This window comes from Salmo salar, chromosome 11 (assembly GCF_965601325.2).
Source record: "Salmo salar chromosome 11, fSalSal1, whole genome shotgun sequence".
Lineage (NCBI taxonomy): Eukaryota > Metazoa > Chordata > Actinopteri > Salmoniformes > Salmonidae > Salmo > Salmo salar.
The window spans coordinates 114,369,317-114,389,780 of record NC_138301.1 but is presented as its reverse complement, the minus strand read 5'-3'; the positions used below and the strand labels follow the sequence as shown (position 1 = coordinate 114,389,780).

At 39.9% G+C, this 20,464-nt stretch overlaps 1 non-coding gene across 1 annotated transcript; it reads left to right on the top strand.

The window, feature by feature from the left end:
- Positions 1-10,994: 10,994 nt before the first annotated feature.
- LOC106563798 (uncharacterized) lies at positions 10,995-18,560 on the top strand. The gene is made up of 2 exons (XR_014379492.1): positions 10,995-11,315; positions 14,518-18,560. It is a non-coding gene; the product is annotated as an uncharacterized LOC106563798 (transcript).
- The last annotated feature ends 1,904 nt before the right edge of the window (positions 18,561-20,464 follow it).

Below are 20,464 nucleotides of genomic sequence, written 5' to 3'. Positions count from 1 at the left end.
AAAACCACACCACAAATATAAGTACAAAAAATATAAAAAGTTTGTTCAATACGGTAAACAAAGCATATTAATTGCTATTGTACATGATATACTCGGTATACAAGAAAAAGATTAATCAATCTCAGTTAAAGCATCTGAGCGAGCGAAACAGCGCCCATCTGTCAATCAGAGAAAGCGTTGTATCTTTGCAGCTTCCAAACAATGAGCTTCCTGAGAGTGGAAGACTCACACAGAGTATCCTGTATGTGGAAAAGGCTGTCCATCACTGAGTTATCTCAAAGACCACCAGGGAATTCACACTGGAGAGAAACCTTATCTGTGCACTGTTTGCGGCAAAAGCTTCACTTGGAAGCGAGTCCTTAGAGAACACATGAAGACTCACACTGGAGAGAATTCACATCAGTGTAACGTTTGCAGCAAACACTTCAGTCAGAGCGCATACCTGTCACGTCATATGATGACTCACATAGGGGAGAAATCCAATAAACCATTTAAGTGTTCTGTATGTGGACAACGCTGGATATCATTAAGTATTCTAAAACGCCACCAGTGAATTCACAACGGAGTGAAACCATACCAGTGCAACGTTTGCAGCAGAAGCTTCACTCGGAGCACAGTCCTGACACAACATATGAAGACGCACACAGGGGAGAAGTGATATAATTGTTCTATATGTGAAAAATGCTTTACAACATTAGGTGATCGGACACAGCACAAGCAAGTTCACAATGGAGAGAAAACGTATCGCTGCAACGGTTGTGACAAATGCTCCAATCAAAGTCATTCCCTTAAATCACACATGAAGAATATTCACAAGAGGGAGAACCCATAGGTATCCAATGTGCCAGTCAGAAGATAGAAAGGATTAAGCGAAAAACATAACATGGATTTTGGCCTCTGGTCAGCCGGGTTACTAGACCACAATTTGAACTATCCCAGGTCCAAAATCTGTGCCATGCGATATTTGAAAAGATGTTGCTTATTTTGAAGAGAGCAGTCTGTGCATCTGTAAACAGCAGGAGTCCTTATTGATTATTGATATAATGAAATAGGATCGTTTGAACTGTCTTCTGTCTTCATTTAAAGGAAGCTTTTAGTCATTGTTAAAGGACAATGCTCATTGTTCACAAAAATGTCTGATTATAATGGATGTTGAATGATTGTAATTTTGAATAAACTTTATCTTGTTTTTTTATTTACATGGCTATCTGAATAAGACAGCAGGGACGGTATTCATAAAGCTTCTCATGGTGAATTTCCATCTGATACTTACCCCTCACCAGTGTGTCCCCAGTGTTTATGTCAATGTTGGCTCTAGTGTTGATTTGTTGCCATCAGTTGTGTAACAATACAACCTCTGCATCCTCAAGACAATTGCTTTGTGAGGAGGTGTCAATCGTGGAAGGTGTTCATTTATGTTCACAGTTAGCCAGTGTTATGTAAATGCAGCTGACAAAGTATCAGTGGACTGGCCTTGGCCCCAAGTCACAGCAGGTCCACTGAGGCCATGGCCCAGAAAGATACGGGAGCTGGTCTGTGGAGTGGAAACACAAAAGTCTGAGCCTTTTTGTTGTTGTTAAACACCGTGGGTAAGTCTTAGGTGGAAATGCAGCTTCAGAGTGCTGATCTAGGATCAGTTTGCCCCTGTCCATGTAATCTTACTCATTATGATGATCTAGTCAAATCTGATCCTAGATCAGTACTCCTACTTTGTGACTATGATAATAATACAGGTCCAGTTGCGAGGACTCGTTAACACAAAGCAAATTATTATACACTGGGTGGTTCGAGTCCTGAATGCTGATTGGCTGACAGCCGTGGTATATACCACACCCCCGTGCCTTATTGCTTAATTAGGATAACAGTAGGTCTATAGTTTCTCCACTGTTGTTGACGTATATACTGTAGGTCTATGGTTTCTCCACCGTTGTTGACGTATATACTGTAGGTCTATGGTTTCTCCACTGTTGTTGACGTATATACTGTAGGTCTATAGTTTCTCCACTGTTGTTGACGTATATACTGTAGGTCTATGGTTTCTCCACTGTTATTGATGTATATACTGTAGGTCTATAGTTTCTCCACCGTTGTTGACGTATATACTGTAGGTCTATAGTTTCTCCACTGTTGTTGATGTATATACTGTAGGTCTATGGTTTCTCCACTGTTGTTGACGTATATACTGTAGGTCTATGGTTTCTCCACTGTTGTTGACGTATATACTGTAGGTCTATGGTTTCTCCACTGTTGTTGACGTATATACTGTAGGTCTATGGTTTCTCCACCGTTGTTGACGTATATACTGTAGGTCTATAGTTTCTCCACTGTTGTTGACGTATATACTGTAGGTCTATGGTTTCTCCACTGTTGTTGACGTATATACTGTAGGTCTATAGTTTCTCCACCGTTGTTGACGTATATACTGTAGGTCTATGATTTCTCCACCGTTGTTATATATATATATATGTGTGATGGGATGTATAGACATTATGGACAGTATATGATAGAATATGTAGTATACCTGAAGAATACATGGATATAATGTACAGCAAAAGTTCAATAGGACGGCCTTGACTACAATACAGTATATACATATGAAGTGGGTAAAACATTATGTTAACATTATTAAAGTGACCAGTGTTCCATTATTAAAGTGACCAGTGTTCCATTATTAAAGTGAACAGTGATTCCATGTCTATGTACATAGGGCAGAGCTTCTAAGTTGCAGGGTTGAGTAACTGGGTGATACCTAGCTAGTGACAGTGACTAGGTTCAGGGCAGGGTACTGGGTAGAGGTCGGCTAGTGATGGCTATTTAACAGTCTGATGGCCGTGAGATAGAAGCTGTTTTTCAGTCTCTCGGTCCCAGCTTTGAAGTGTACTGACCTCGCCTTCTGAATGATAGCGGGGTGAACAGGTAGTGGCTCGGGTGGTTGTTGTCCTTGATCATCTTTTTGGCCTTCCTGTGACATCGGGTGCTGTAGGTGTCCGGGAGGGCAGGCAGTGTGCCCCTGGTGATGGGTTAGGAAGACAGCACCATCCTCTAGAGAGTTCTGGATTACGGGCGGTGCAGTTGCCGTACCAGGTAATGAAGCTCGACAGGATGCTCTCAATGGTGCATCTGTATAAGTTTGTGAGGGTCTTAGGGGCCACGCTGAATTTCTTCAGCCTCCTGAAGTTTCACATTCATGCACCACTGGAAGAAACTCTTAACTTGTGTTTTCTAGCAGCTGATTTAGCTAATGCAATTTAAGAACAGTTGTATTTAACTTGAAGCTACTCAGTGTGGAGGGTGGGATTGGGCTTTGCAGCTAGGATAGGATGAGGGGGGAGTGTTTATTTTCTAATTAAGATGATAATGGAACCCATTTTGTTAACTAATGACAAAAACATGTAATCTCAATAAGGAAATACACACCTAGACAAAATGAAAATGATGAAACAGATTTAATCCTACTTTCAGTGTTAGTAGATGCACCACTGTAAATAGTGTTGAGAATTGTATTCCTCTCACCATAGCTTGAATTTCATTGGGTCACCAATGTCACTTACATCACCAACCCGGACGTTGATTTACCTCAGTATTTTGCACACAATCGGTTGTTTTTTCCTGTATAGTGCTATATTCATGTGATGTATACAGAGATGTGTTGTTCTTTCATTTGACCCTGGAACATGTTTTGAAACCCAAATGTAATGCAAATGTAACAATTTGAACACATTTGAATCATTGTTCATATTTAGACAATTATTTGTCATATTTCAATTCTAAATACAGATTATTTACACGTTTCTACTCAGGGATGGAATTGAAGGATTTTGTGCACTGGCCAGCCAAGCTACTAGACCACAATTTGAACTCTGTGCCATGCTATATTTGAAAAGACAAAGGTAACATCTCAGTTGCATACTTGTCGTGCTCTCTCCTCATCTCCTCAAAACCCATTGGATGAGAAAGCCAGAGGTCCCTCCCCTCTGACCTTCTCCTCTAATGGTTTTTGAGAAGGAGAGAACATGAGGAGTAAGCAATTGAGATCTTACCCAGGTTCCTCTAGCAGTCAGGCTAGTTGGTATGGAGCGACATACCTGCCAAAAGGTTGAACGTACATATCGCTAGGATTGTAAGAAAGTCCATACGTTAATTTCTATTCTCGTAAGAAAAGCCATTTATGAAACGGAAACGTGACATTCCATCTGTGAACATACAAACACCATATTACGATTACGGACCAACATTTTAGGCTTGAACAAATCTTGTGTTGCAATTCTGACGTACAATAATACCTTTCAGAGTTTTGGCAGTTTCATCTCTCCAACAAAAGAAATGTACACCAAACGGCCTGTGAGGAGTTAGTTCTACACGATAAAGCAGTTTAGCCTATACGAAGACTACCTAAAATCACTGCAACAGAGTTATTGTAAAGTGTGGGAATAAACTTATGCCAGACTTAGCCTACATTTAATCTCTCCCTTGTTAATGTCAAAGTCCATATGTTCATGACCAGATTCATGTAAAATGATTTAACATTTATATTAACCCCTCTCACAGAATATGCTTTGGCAAGATTTTGAGTGATGATAAATAAACATCAAAATATTCTATAAAGAAAATATTTTGAGTGGCAAAGACTCCAGTGGCAATTCATAGATCCACCAAACTTCTATTATTATGATTGTTACTATATGTTTTATTATTCTGGTAGATACTACTGGTTATGATTCATTATTCTGGTAGATACTACTGGTTATGATTCATTATTCTGGTAGATACTACTGGTTATGATTCATTATTCTGGTAGATACTACTGGTTATGATTCATTATTCTGGTAGATACTACTGGTTATGATTCATTATTCTGGTAGATACTACTGGTTATGATTCATTATTCTGGTAGATACTACTGGTTATGATTCATTATTCTGGTAGATACTACTGGCTATGTTTCATTATTCTGGTAGATACTACTGGTTATGATTCATTATTCTGGTAGATACTACTGGTTATGATTCATTATTCTGGTAGATACTACTGGTTATGATTCATTATTCTGGTAGATACTACTGGTTATGATTCATTATTCTGGTAGATACTACTGGTTATGATTCATTATTCTGGTAGATACTACTGGTTATGATTCATTATTCTGGTACATACTACTGGTTATGTTTCATTATTCTGGTAGATACTACTGGTTATGTTTCATTATTCTGGTAGATACTACTGGTTATGATTCATTATTCTGGTAGATACTACTGGTTATGATTCTGTCACGTCCTGACCAGTGAAAGAGGTAATTTGCCATAGTAGTATGGTCAGGGCGTGGCAGGGGGGTTTGTTTTGTATGTATTTTGGGTTTTCTGTATCTATGTGGGTTTGTTCTAGTTGTCTATTTCTATGTGTTGGTTTTCATGTTCGGCCAGGTATGGTTTCCAATCAGAGGCAGGTGTCTTTCATTGTCTCTGATTGGAAGCCATACTTAGGCAGCCTGTTTTTCCTTTGGGGTTGTGGGTAGTTGTTTCCTGTTTAGTCTAAGTGTACCTGACGGGACTGTGTTGGTTGTTTTTGTTATTTTGTCAAGTGTCTTCATTAAAGTATTGAAAATGAGCACTATCCACACAACGTCTTGGTCTCCATTCAACGACCCCTGTGACAGATTCATTATTCTGGTAGATACTACTGGTTATGATTCATTATTCTGGTAGATAATACTGGTTATGATTAATTATTCTGGTAGATACTACTGGTTATGATTCATTATTCTGGTAGATTCTACTGGTTATGATTCATTATTCTGGTACATACTACTGGTTATGATTCATTATTCTGGTAGATACTACTGGTTATGATTCATTATTCTAGTAGATACTACTGGTTATGATTCATTATTCTGGTAGATACTACTGGCTATGTTTCATTATTCTGGTAGATACTACTGGTTATGATTCATTATTCCTGGTAGATACTACTGGTTATGATTCATTATTCTGGTAGATACTACTGGTTATGATTCATTATTCTGGTAGATACTACTGGTTATGATTCATTATTCTGGTAGATACTACTGGTTATGATTCATTATTCCTGGTAGATACTACTGGTTATGATTCATTATTCTGGTAGATACTACTGGTTATGATTCATTATTCTGGTAGATACTACTGGTTATGATTCATTATTCTGGTAGATACTACTGGTTATGATTCATTATTCCTGGTAGATACTACTGGTTATGATTGCAGACAGAGCCCAGAGAATGGGATGGTGCAATATTGAATTAGTCATATTTTGATAAGGTGCATGCATGGGGATGTCCACATCACCCAGAGATACATCACCCAGTCTGTTTTTCAAACTCAATCAGCATGACAGAGTGATCTCCAGCCTTGTCCTCGTCAACACTCACACCTGTGTTAACGAGAGAATCACTGACATGATGTCAGCTGGTCCTTTTGTGGCAGGGCTGAAATGCAGTGGAAATGTTTTTGGGGGATTCAGTTAATTTGCATGGCAAAGAAGGACTTTGCAATTAATTGCAATTCATCTGATCACTCTTCATAACATTCTGGAGTATATGCAAATTGCCATCATACAAACTGAGGCAGCAGACTTTGTGAAAATTAATATTTGTGTCATTCTCAAAACTTTTTGGCCACGACTGTAGACTTGCGCTGGCAAACATATCCATTACATTTGCTACCTAATGTGAGGTAAACTCAACTGAGGAGTAATAGAGAATGGAGACTTTTAACTTGAAAACGTGCAGGATACCTCTTTCCGGTTTCCCTGACTACCTTTTTTTTATACTGTGTTACGCTTGTTCGTGCAGCACTCATCACAGGCCAAAACTCTGAAAAGTATTAGTGTACATCATAATTGCAACACAAGATTTGTTCAAGCCTAAAATGTTGGTCCTTAATCGAAACATGGTGTGTGTATGTTCACAGCAGAAATTTCAAATCTACGTTTCATGTTTCACTCATGGCTTTTCTTATGATCTTAACGATATGTACGTTCAACCTTTTGGCAGGTATCTCGCTTCATATAATAAATAGGTCGTGTCTAGACTTGACAGTTAGTGCAGTATTCTGATCATAGAGTTTTGATCATGGAATTTCCGCCAGCGTTATAATGAAAAGGTGCCTCGGTCCCAAAACACGTTTTCTGGAGACTTGTGGGGGGAGTGCTGATGACGTACTCTGTATGCGCTTTCGGTAATTGATTGTATTTATTTATTTTACCTTTATTTAATTAGACAAGTCAGTTAAGAACAAATTCTTATTTTCAATGACGGCCTAGGAACAAGTTAACTGCCTTGTTCAGGGGCAGAACGACATTTTTACCTTGTCAGTTTAGGGATTCAATATTGCAACCTTTCGGGTTACTAGTCCAAAGCTCTAACTACTAGGCTACCTGCCGCCCCAAATAATAATAAACGCAAAGTACACTATTGTGGCTACTTTCACATAGATGGGTCCGACCACCATTAATCAAATAAGAACTGTCTTATAATGATGACACTTAGCTATATAGTTAGCTAGCTACGACAGCTGGAGATCATATAGTTAGCTAGCTAACTATATAGCTACTGAAACAGATTGTCGTTTTGCTATGCATTTGGGGAAGAACATTGTTTGCATCCATGATCTAACTAGCTTTTTTTATGACCAGGGCTGTAGGTGCGCGAGACAACTTTACCAGCATCATAGAATACGTATCGATGAATCGTTGTGACATATGAAATACGAGTGACAGTGTAATCCAGTCGTTCCCAAAAATTTTATAGTCCCGTACCCCTTCAAACATTCAACCTCCAGCTACATACCCCCTTTAGCACCAGGGTCAGCGCACTTTCAAATTTAGTTTTTTTTGCCATCATTGTAAGCCTCCCACACACACACTATACGATACATTTATTAAACATAAGAATGAGTGTACATTTTTGTCACAACCCGGCTCGTGGGAAGTGACAAAGAGCTCTTATAGGACCAGGGCACAAATAATAATAGAATTATAATCAATAATTTTGCTCTTTATTTAACCATCTTACATATAAAACCATATTTGTTCATCAAAAATTGTGAAAAACTCACCACAGGTTAATGAGAATGGTGTGCTTGAAAGGATGCACATAACTCTGCAATGTTGGGTTGTATTGGAGAGAGTCTCAGTCTGTCTTAAATCATTTTCCACACACAGTCTGTGTGGAAAATGTCTTGTTTTGTACGCTTTGTACAAAATAATAAAACGCAGAACTACAGGATGTTTCTTAACATAACTCTTTATTAACTAGCTACAACTACATGTTAGCCTATCTCCAACCACGATCAACTGCCCATGACCTAACCGTCTGGGTGGTCTTAACCAATCACCGCACAGTATGATACGGCGGTAAAATGCATCCAATTATAATTCAGTATGTATTCACATATGAATATTACAGAAAATATGTATTTAGTTTTCATGCTATTGAGGGCCGAGAATCCACTCTCACATAGGTACGTGGTTGCAAAGGGCATCAGTGTCTTAACAGCACGATTTGCCAAGGCAAGAAACTCTGAGCGCAGCCCTACCCAGAAATATGTCAGTGGCTTCTGATTAAATTAAATTTTCACAGAACCGGTTGTTGCAATTTCGATGAGGCGCTCTTGTTCAGATATATGAAAGTGGACTGGAGGCAGGGCATGAAAGGGATAACGAATCCAGTTGTTTGAGTCACCCGTTTCGGAAAAGTATCTGCGTAATTGCGCACCCAGCTCACTCAGGTGCTTCGCTATATCACGTTTGACATAGTCCGTAAACTTGAGTTCATTTGCACAAAAAAAAATCATACAATGATGGAAAGACCTGTGTGTTGTTCTTGTTAATGCAGACAGAGAAGAGCTCCAACTTCTTAATCATAGCCTCAATTTTGTCCCGCATTGAATATAGTTGCTGAGAGTCCCTGTAATCCTAGATTCAGATCATTCAGACGAGAGAAAAACATCACCCAGATTGGCAGGTCGTGTGAGAAACTCGCCACCATGCAAGCGGTCAGACAAGGCTACTCAGGTGAGAAAAAAAACGTACCCAAATGTATAGCCCCGTAAAATATAAATGTACTGTTTGAAAATGTGAAGAAAAAATAACTAACTATATATTTTTTTGATGTGAATCACATTTTATTTGGCGTACCTTCGACGGCATTGCACCCCAGTTTGAGAATACCTGTAAATAAATCAATGTGTAATAACTAGGTTGAATAACTAGGTAAAAAATGATGAACGCATTAAATTATTATGTAACATGCAGTCTTATTCAGTTCCTGATTGGTCAACAAGCTTATTTGACACGTCAAATAGTGTTATTTGAAGTGTATCTTTTTTTGACACGCAAAGACCCAAACGGCGGTAACCGGATTGCGTCCAGACTGTGGGGAAATGCATACACAATGCATCCCTGACCACCTCCTGAAGTTGTCAGCCAGATCTTTATTTTTTATTTTTTAACCTTTATTTAACTAGGCAAGTCAGTTAAGAACAAATTCTTATTTACAATGACGGCCTACAGATCTGAACACAGTCAGACCACAAAGCGACTTTTGTGCGTCTAAACCCGTCTTTCAGTGCAATCTTCGTATTTTGATAGCAGAAGTCGCATGTATGTGTCAAGTGTAGACACCACGTGACAGGGATTACCTATGCACATGTATTTGTGTAAATAAAACCTATCTAATATGCGCATTGTTAGGGCTGCGTCAATTCAATTCTGGTATCAGAACAAAATATAACACTAGGCTACTGAATATATTTTCAGCTGTTTATTAATAGAATTAGTCAAGCAGAATAAATGGTAAATGCAATCTTCGTATATATGGGTTCACTGTAACACCTCGCAGGGCAAACAGAGAACTGAAATGACATAAGTTCTTCCTTAAATACTTCTTGACAGACGTAGTTCCCTCTCCCTGAGGGCCTGTCATAGTAGAGGCTTGGGTGTGGTTTAGACTTACTCCAGCCTATCGTTGGCTTGCAGGCTGGTCCCAGCCTCTAGACGCATCTTTGTTGCCAAGCATAGTTGTCTTCTAGCTTATCTTCGTGTGTGTACCCGAGAGTCAGACACCCAAGGACAGTGCCTGTTCTTGTGCCACAGTTAGGACAGTTTCTGCTTTTGTGCTACAGCCATCTTCCATTCTACCAGCCCCTCCCGTACACCTGTCCTTGAGCGGCCCCACAACCAGGCATTGTGTGTGTGTGTCAAGAGTCTACTCAGCCTACACGCCTACTAGCCAGCAACCCTCCAGTTAGTCATGTCTATTATATGTTGCTCAATCTATGTTAATACAATATAAACCTCTTAGTGCATTACAGTCCGTTCATACTTAGGCCTACATCTACTGTAAATGGTAATGCATCACATCTAATAAGTGAAATAAAACCCAACAGCATATTTGGATTTAAGTGGATTTCCCACTCTTAAAGGGCCACAATAGTAGCAATGACGACCCTGGAGGGTGTAAACTCTGTGTATTTGGAAATTAGAAGTGCTCCTGAATAGAATGGACCCCCCCCCCCCCCCACAGCATACAGACAATTATGTAAGGTGCAATATGTGTGTCCAATATGAAGAAAAAAAACGATTGGATTTAAGCTGATGGGCACCTCTTTAAGGGCTGCAAAATGAGCAGTGATGCTCCTCAGGGTGTACACTTTGTGGATTTGGAAAGTAGAAGTGCTCCTGACTAGAATGGAACTCTTTTTTACTTTGACACATGTTCAGGCTGTATGCTGCAATGAATAATACCCACACTAAAAACATTGTTGACCACTTAATATACACTATCTTATAGAAATACTTTAAATTATTATTTGTATGGTAAGTAGTATAACATTTCGATAACTGTGTACATTATCCACCATTTCCTCCATCATTATTAATTGACAAAGTATACGGGACAGGACTCTTATTCTGAAGGATTCCAAAAATCCATGACCCGGAAGTACTTAGTTATTATTGCGTTTTTCACAGCAATAATGGCGCTCAGTCGCATGTTTTCATCAGAAAGTGTGGGTCTAATAGGAATATGTAGTTTGAGCGTCTGAAATGTTTATTTGTACGTAAAATGTCCAAACTACAGGTGTTGAGTGTGTTTATTACCGAGCGGCTAACAGCAGCGGCTGTGGATATATTTGGTTCGGCGGAGAAGACGTTAGCAGAGTACCAGGAGCGGCTGACAACAGCGGCGGTGGAGATATGTGTTGTGGTAGAAAAGACGGTAGCAGAGGTTCAGGGAGAGAACGACCGTCTTCGGGGGCTTCTTCTGGATCATTTCGGAGCAGGTTTGTAGCGACCAGTTACACCAAGTTATAGGATAACAACATATTGTGTTTGCTGAATCACTAGCCGTGGACGTATCGTATTCACTGCTACGTTCAGGTAACTTAAGCTGTTTTGACTTAAAGTTTAGTAGCTAACGTTAATTATCTAGCCTGGCTGACGCGACTCACGTGAGATCCTATAGGCCTTTCTCTGCGGCGGTAATGGCAGCTACTGTATACTACCGGCTCAGATAGAACAAGGACTTAGCTAGTGGTAGAAATGTGTATCAAAGGTCATTCTCCGGTAAAATGTTTTACTTAAGTCTTCTAAACGAATATACATCTGTTTTTACGACCTTCTTTCTATCGTCTACACTTGATGCTAAGTAGCTAATGTTTGCAAAACTAACTAACGTTAACTAAATATTATAACTAAAAAAGCTTACCTTGCTGGCAAAGAGCTTGCTAAGGCTAGGTGTATATAACGTATATACAATCAAATAAATATTTTATTTCAAAACTTTTAACTGTTAACATAATGCATTATACAGTATATATACAAAAGTATGTTGACACCTTTATTTCAACAACACCCGTTGCTGACAGGTGTAACGTTATAAAGTCGACCACACAGCCATGCAATCTCCGTAGACAAACATTGGCAGTAGAATGGCCCGTACTGAAGAGCAGGGTGGGTATAATTTGTGGAACGTTTCAACAGGAATCTGTTTCAAAAACTTCATAAAGTTCAAGGTTGCTAACAAACCCTACCCTGTATCATATTCTGCCGCTATATAACTTTGTATGCGTTGTTTGTTTGCTACCTTGTTATTTACAACGTTTTTGGAACAGGTTCCTGTTGGAACGTTCCACAAATTATACCCACCCGAAGAGCACAGTGACTTTAAACGTGGCATCGTCATAGGATGCCACCTTTCCAATAAGTCAGTTAGTTACATTTCTGCCCTGCTAGAGCAGCCCTGGTCAATTGTAAATGATGTTATTGTGAAGTGGAAACGTGCCAGAAGAACACTACCTGCCCCAATGCATAGTGCCAACTGTACATTTCGGTGGAGGCAGAGTAAAAGTCTGGGGCTGTTCTTCATGGTTCGGGCTGGGCCCCTTAGTTCCAGTGAAGGGAAATCTTAATGCTACAGCATACAATGACATTCTAGAGGATTCTGTGCTTCCAACTTTGTGACAACAGTTTGGGGAAGGCCCTTTCCTGTTTCAGCATGACAATGCCCCCGTGCACAAAGCGAGGTCTTTATAGAAATGGTATGTCGATCGGTGTGGAAGAACCGGATTAGTCTGCACAGAGCCCTAACCTCAACACCATTAAATACCTTAGGGATGAATTGGAACGCCAACTGCGAGCCAGTTCTAATCGCCCAACATCAGTGCCCGACCTCACTAATCCTCTTGTGGCTGAATGGAAGCAAGTCCCAGCAGAAATGTTCCATCATCTAGTGGAAAGCCTTCCCAGAAGAGTGGAGACTGTTTTAGCAGCAAAGGGGGACCAACTCCATATTAATGCCCATGATTTTGGAATGAGATGTTTGACGAGCAGGTGTCCACATACTTTTGGTCATGTAAGGTAGGTATGATATTAGAGTGTTAGGGGTCAACATTGAAACTGTGGTTCTGGTGTTATACTTTGTATTTCATGTTATAGAGAAGCTTCTCAGGAAGACGCAGGACTTTTTCATGAGGTTAGGATTTACCATTGAGCCCCACAGTGGACGTGTTATAAAACTTAGCAGTCAGACATGGATGTGGTTCCAATCGTTTTTCCACTATTCATTTAATCCAACTTGGAATTTAGAAACACTTCAAATAAAGGCTGTGTTTTGTGTAGGCTTACACTATTTAAATTCATTGTGTCAGAATGCACAGGTGAAAAACATTAGCGAGAACAGTACACCACAACACTGAGTCTAGATGTTATCCAATCAGGAAAATAACAAGTGAAGGAAGCAGCATAGGGAAAATACATAATTACAGTAATTTAAGATGAGGTGGGCATATTATTAACAAAACTTTATGCAACATTGAAAGTTTGTTACATTTTAAACCAATTTAAGAAATTACCATGCAACTTTTATAGGAACTTAATATGCTAATTAGTACATACGGAATATAAACAAATCCAGTATGTTAAACCCATGAATTAAAAGTTGCTCATATATACATATACCGACACTCACCAATAAGGCTGGCCGTATTGATTGATTTTCTTTGAACGATTCATTATTATTTTTGACTGGGAAAAATTATTCACTTCACCATTGCGTTAATTCAGATTCAGTTAAATCGCGGTGAATCGAATAATGAAACTCATTTCATGAAGCTCCCGACAAACAGTTCTTGTGCTGACGTTGCTACCATTTAGAATTCTGTCTCTCATTATTTACCAGATCGTGTTGTTATTTTGTCTATTCACAAACACAACTTTCAGGAATAGAACCCTTTTACTGGCGTTCTAGATTCATTTGAAAGTTGATCATGAAAGATCTGTTTTAGACAAACAAGTCGCATTCAAACAAAAAGTGAAATGACCCTCATTCCCTCTCCACCAGGCCAGTGGGTGATCATCTCCTCTGATGACATCAGTAGGGAGGATGTGAGCTCTGCGCTGGCCTGCTGTTGAACACTGAGTATGACTGTTTGCTTAGCTCTCCCGAGAAGACTGCCCTGTCTTCTATGGTGAACGTGCGCTCACGATCTCAGTTGAAATTGTCTGTAATCACCATTGAAAGGGTCTCGTATCACACTGTAGGCCTACAACATTTGGTTCCAAATCACCAATCAAAGTTATCGGTACCACATTTAACCATATGATTGGTTCATATTGATGTACTTATTTACACACAGGGAAATACAATCTTGGTAAAATGATTTTCACATTGTAGTCTAATGATTTGATCTTAATCAGTGGTTTGTGGAGGACCCAGGCTGAATTGCTAGGCAACGCAACGACCCCCTGCCCCGGGTAAAAATAAATAGACCATACGATGTTCGGACAGGTCGATGGGACGATGTGTCATTCCAGAGATCGATGTGTCATTCCAGACATCGTCTCAATTACCGTGACAACGGCAGTTATTTGCTTGACAATCACCGGCTGACAATTTCATGATGCCCTAAGCACGGCATAGAGAATTCAGAATGTGAAGTATTTTGAATTGTTATTTAGTATTTTTACTTCTCTCCTTCTCTGCAGACCCCAAGCAGGTAACTCTCCCGGAAGAGGAGGTTCCCCCTAAGCAGCAGCAGCACTGTGAGCAGGAGTTGAGCCCCAGTCTGAGCCAGGAGGACCCAGAGCCCACACAGATTACAGAGGAACATGAGGAACTCAGGACCAGTCAGGAGGAAGAGCAGCTTCAAAGACTTAGGTCTCCTACCACAGAGGTCATACAGTTGATATTTATTCCTCCCTGTGTGGAAAGTGACTGTGATCAGGACAGCAAAAGGGACTCTCAACCCATCAACACAACGGAACAGACCCAATCAGAATCAGATGAAGAGCACTACAGTATCAGAGTATCAGAACCAACCAGTGACTCTCAGCCCCTCTCTGTACTACATCCAGACTGTTCTGCAGCTCCAAGTGAAATCATTGTTAGTATTGATGAGGAGGAGAGTGAAGAACTACCGTCAGGGTCAAAGAGAACCCGGGACAAGAAAGGACAAAGCTCTCAAGTCTGCACTGAGGCCAAGATAACCAATGAGCAGAACGCACCATTGAAGTGTCACACAAGCAAGAGGCGATACAAGTGTCCTGTGTGCAGTAAACTGTTTAAGGCACCAATCAGTTTAAAAGTACATCAGAGAATTCACAAAGCAGAGAAACGACACAGATGTCCTTTCTGTTGTGAAGGCTTTAAATCACTAAATGGTCTACAACGACACAAAAAAGTTCACACAGGGGAGAAAGAAGGACCACAGCAGTGTTCTTTGTGCAATGAATCCTTTCTTTGCACAGCTTCTTTAAAAGATCATCAGCGAATTCACACAGGTGAAAAAACATATCTGTGCAAAGAATGTGGCAAATCCTTCAGTGTCAAGACCGACTTCAACAAACATATGAGCACTACTCACCCAGATGCAAAACCGAACAACTGTCCCGTGTGCAATGAATGTTTCAACACACCAGGCTCTCTAAAAATACATGGGAAAACTCATGGAGTGAATCCATGTATCTGTCCTGTGTGTAATAAATGCTTTAAGAGACCACGCTACCTAAAGGAACACCAACAAAAGTTTCATGGTAGTGAGAAACCATACACATGTGCAGTGTGCAGTAAAAGCTTTTATAATGTAAGCCATTATAAAGTACATCAGAGAAATCACACAGGGGAGAAACCCTTCAAGTGTCCTGTGTGCATTAAAAGCTTTACTAGCTCAGGCCTGTTAAAAATACATCAGGTCATTCATACAGGTGAGAAACCACATAAGTGCAAAGAATGTGACAAATGCTTCTACCGCAAGGGACATCTGGTCAAGCATATGAGGACTCACACAGGGGAGAAACCATATGGTTGCCGTGAATGTGAGAAATGCTTCACTCAAAGGTCATCATTAAAAGACCATATGAGGATTCACACAGGGGAGAAACCGTTTTGTTGCACTGAATGTGAGAAACGCTTCACTCAAAGGGCAACATTAAAAGTGCATATGAAGATTCACACAGGGGAGAAACCATATAAGTGTAAAGAGTGTGACAAATCTTTCAGTCAAAAACATGAACTGAGAAAGCATATGAGAATTCACACAGGGGAGAAATCATACAAGTGCGCTCTTTGTGAAAAATGCTTTAAATCGTTGGGAGGTCTAAAACAACACGAGCTGAATCACTCTGGAGAGAAACCATCATATCTCTGCAGCGATTGTGGCAAAAGCTTCCGAACGATGAGTTACTTGAGGGTTCATATGAAGACTCATACAGAGACTGAATCAGGGAGTCGGACAGACAGCGAACCGGGGAGTCGGACAGACAGCGAACCGGGGAGTCGGACAGAGAGCCGGACAGAGAGCGAACCGGGGAGTCGGACAGAGAGCGAACCGAGAAGTCGGACAGAGAGAGAATTGGGGAGTCACAAAAAGAGAAGACTGCATATGTGTCCTGTATGTGGAAAAGGCTTTGCATATCCAAATGTTCTAAAAATCCACCAGCGAATTCACACTGGGGAGAAACCACATCAATGTCATGTTTGCAACAAAAGATTCATTCAGAAATGTGATTTGACTAGACATATGAGGACACACACAGGGGAGAAACGAAGAGAAAATCAATCAGAGAAACAGTTGTATCTTTGCAGTGATTGTGGCAAGTGCTTCCGGGAGAAACGTTATCTGAGAAAGCATATGAGGATTCACACAGAGAGAGATCCGGGAACTAAAACAGAGCGAGAGCTGCATAAGTGTCCTGTTTGTGGAAAAGGCTGTACATCACTGAGTTATCTCAAAGACCACCAGGGAATTCACACTGGAGAGAAACCTTATCTGTGCACTGTTTGTGGCAAAAGCTTCACTTGGAAGGGAGTCCTTAGAGAACACATGAAGACTCACACAGGGGAGAAATCTCATCAGTGCCATGTCTGCAGCAAAAGGTTCATTTATAGCAGAAAACTGTCACTTCATATGATGACTCACACAGGGGAGAAGCCATTTAAGTGTTCTGTATGTGGGAAAGGTTTTACATCATCGGGTGATCTGACACGCCACAAGCGAATTCACACTGGAGAGAAACCATATCGCTGCAATGATTGCAACAAATGCTTTAGTCAGATCAGTTCCCTTAAATCACACATGAAGAATATTCACTAAAGGGAACACAACAGTGTCCATTGTGTAAAATGTCCGTTTGAAGATGAAGGCTTATTCAAACTGACACCTGTAAGTGAACATACCCTCAGGTTTGATAATAACTTAATTAAACTGTACTGTAGGCCCTAACTTATGTGCTTTGTCACCTCTGGGTCTGCATGACAAATGGCCCAGGAAAACACTCAAGGGCCATTCAGCACTTCCTGACTATTGAAATGTGTGTTAGTGATGCTATTGCCTCCATGTTTGGTATCTCAGAAACTTCTGAAGAGAACTTTGATGTCATCTATATGGATGTATGATCTGTGGTAACTTGTATCTGGACATGGTGAACTTTAAACTACTGTATGTTAAGGGATTTTATTGTCCTTAGGAATTCTGCCTTATTTGGTTTCATCCCCCACAAGCCGTTAGATTTGGATATTGGGCCTGGGTGATCATGGGTAACTTGTTAAGGTTGGATGGTTTGATTAAGTCACCTTGAAATGTAATAAAGGGAATGCCTTTTTTCTGTCTCTTCCTCCTGTCCTACGCTCTACAGAAAAGCTATATGAACATGTTTTTCTTGTAGGCTGCTCGGCCTGAGTAGGTCTGTTTTTGGTCATGCTTTGCCTTCTAACTGTAAGATCCCAGCCCCTCCACATTTTTTTCTTCCACATACACCGGATAGGTGCAGTGAAATGTGTTGTTTTACAGGGTCAGCCATAGTAGTTAAGCACCCCTGGAGGAAATTAGGGTTAAGTGCCTTGCTCATGGGCAAAGACAGATTTTTCACCTTGTCATCTCTGGTATTCAATCCAGCGACCTTTCAGTTACTGGCCCAACGCTCTAACCACTAGGCTACCTGCCCCCTCTAACCACTAGGCTATCTGCCCCCTCTAACCACTAGGCTACCTGCCGCCCCCCTCTAACCACTAGGCTACCTGCCGCCCCCCTCTAACCACTAGGCTACCTGCCCCCTCTAACCACTAGGCTACCTGCCCCCTCTAACCACTAGGCTACCTGCCCCCTCTAACCACTAGGCTACCTGCCTCCCCTCTAACCACTAGGCTACCTGCCCCCTCTAACCACTAGGCTACCTGCCACCCTTGTCATATGCCTTGTCACGCTTGTTAATGTTTTATAACTTAAGCTTCATGCCTGTGAATCGGTAAATCTTTTACAATGTAGTTAAATCTATTTTCCTTTACAATTTTAATTCTCAGACATTTCTTGGTAGCCTATTACTGTAAAAAATCTAAGTATATTCTCTATGGAATCAGATAATTCATTAACATTGTTGTTAAGTCTGTGAAGTCTTATCACGAGTCGCATGTGAGATATATATTATATGCATTATATGATCAATATTATTTCACTACAGTCCAACGTTGTAGCAAACCTATATTATGTAATTGTTGTTACTTTGAAACCTTCAATAAATGTTTTTATCAGCTATTTTGTTTTATATTTCTGTTTAAGATGGTAACTTCTTTTGGAGTTGCAGGGTTTTTATCTACCCCAGCACTAACATGCTGGGGGGGGTTATATTATGAAGAGTGCATGTACAGGTAAGATGTGACGTTGCTCGTACACCATGCCACAGTGTTCTATCTGTGAGACCAGCTTCACTGCCGCTCAGGACTCATGTTATAAATCACCAACATGTTTGTCTTATGAACTTGATTTCACAATGTGTCTGTGTTGTGTGAATTATAGTATCTGAATGTCGGCTCCTGTCATGTAGAATTAACTGTGTTTCGGTTTACAAATACGTGCTCCTGCACTCCCTCCTTCAGCCACCCATCTACATGTTCATTCATACTCAAACCCCAGAGTAAAACAACAGTTAAAAACAAACCCCAGAGTAAAACAACAACAGTTAAAAACAAACCCCAGAGTAAAACAACAACAGTTAAAAACAAACCCCAGAGTAAAACAACAGTTAAAAACAAACCCCAGAGTAAAACAACAACAGTTAAAAACAACCCCCAGAGTAAAACAACAGTTAAAAACAAACCCCAGAGTAAAACAACAGTTAAAAACAAACCCCAGAGTAAAACAACAGTTAAAAACAAACCCCAGAGTAAAACAACAGTTAAAAACAAACACCAGAGTAAAACAACAACAGTTAAAAACAACCCCCAGAGTAAAACAACAGTTAAAAACAAACCCCAGAGTAAAACAACAGTTAAAAACAAACCCCAGAGTAAAACAACAGTTAAAAACAAACCCCAGAGTAAAACAACAGTTAAAAACAACCCCCAGAGTAAAACAACAGTTAAAAACAAACCCCAGAGTAAAACAACAGTTAAAAACAAACCCCAGAGTACAACAACAGTTAAAAACAAACCCCAGAGTACAACAACAGTTAAAAACAAACCCCAGAGTAAAACAACAGTTAAAAACAAACCCCAGAGTAAAACAACAGTTAAAAACAAACCCCAGAGTAAAACAACAGTTAAAAACAAACCCCAGAGTAAAACAACAGTTAAAAACAAACCCCAGAGTAAAACAACAGTTAAAAACAAACCCCAGAGTAAAACAACAGTTAAAAACAAACCCCAGAGTAAAACAACAACAGTTAAAAACAAACCCCAGAGTAAAACAACAACAGTTAAAAACAAACCCCAGAGTAAAACAACAACAGTTAAAAACAAACCCCAGAGTAAAACAACAACAGTTAAAAACAAACCCCAGAGTAAAACAACAACAGTTAAAAACAAACCCCAGAGTAAAACAACAACAGTTAAAAACAACCCCCAGAGTAAAACAACAACAGTTAAAAACAACCCCCAGAGTAAAACAACAGTTAAAAACAAACCCCAGAGTAAAACAACAGTTAAAAACAACCCCCAGAGTAAAACAACAGTTAAAAACAAACCCCAGAGTAAAACAACAGTTAAAAACAAACCCCAGAGTAAAACAACAGTTAAAAACAACAGTTAAAAACAAACCCCAGAGTAAAACAACAGTTAAAAACAAACCCCAGAGTAAAACAACAGTTAAAAACAAACCCCAGAGTAAAACAACAACAGTTAAAAACAACCCCCAGAGTAAAACAACAGTTAAAAACAAACCCCAGAGTAAAACAACAGTTAAAAACAAACCCCAGAGTAAAACAACAGTTAAAAACAAACCCCAGAGTAAAACAACAGTTAAAAACAAACCCCAGAGTACAACAACAACAGTTAAAAACAACCCCCAGAGTAAAACAACAGTTAAAAACAAACCCCAGAGTAAAACAACAACAGTTAAAAACAAACCCCAGAGTAAAACAACAGTTAAAAACAAACCCCAGAGTAAAACAACAACAGTTAAAAACAAACCCCAGAGTAAAACAACAACAGTTAAAAACAAAC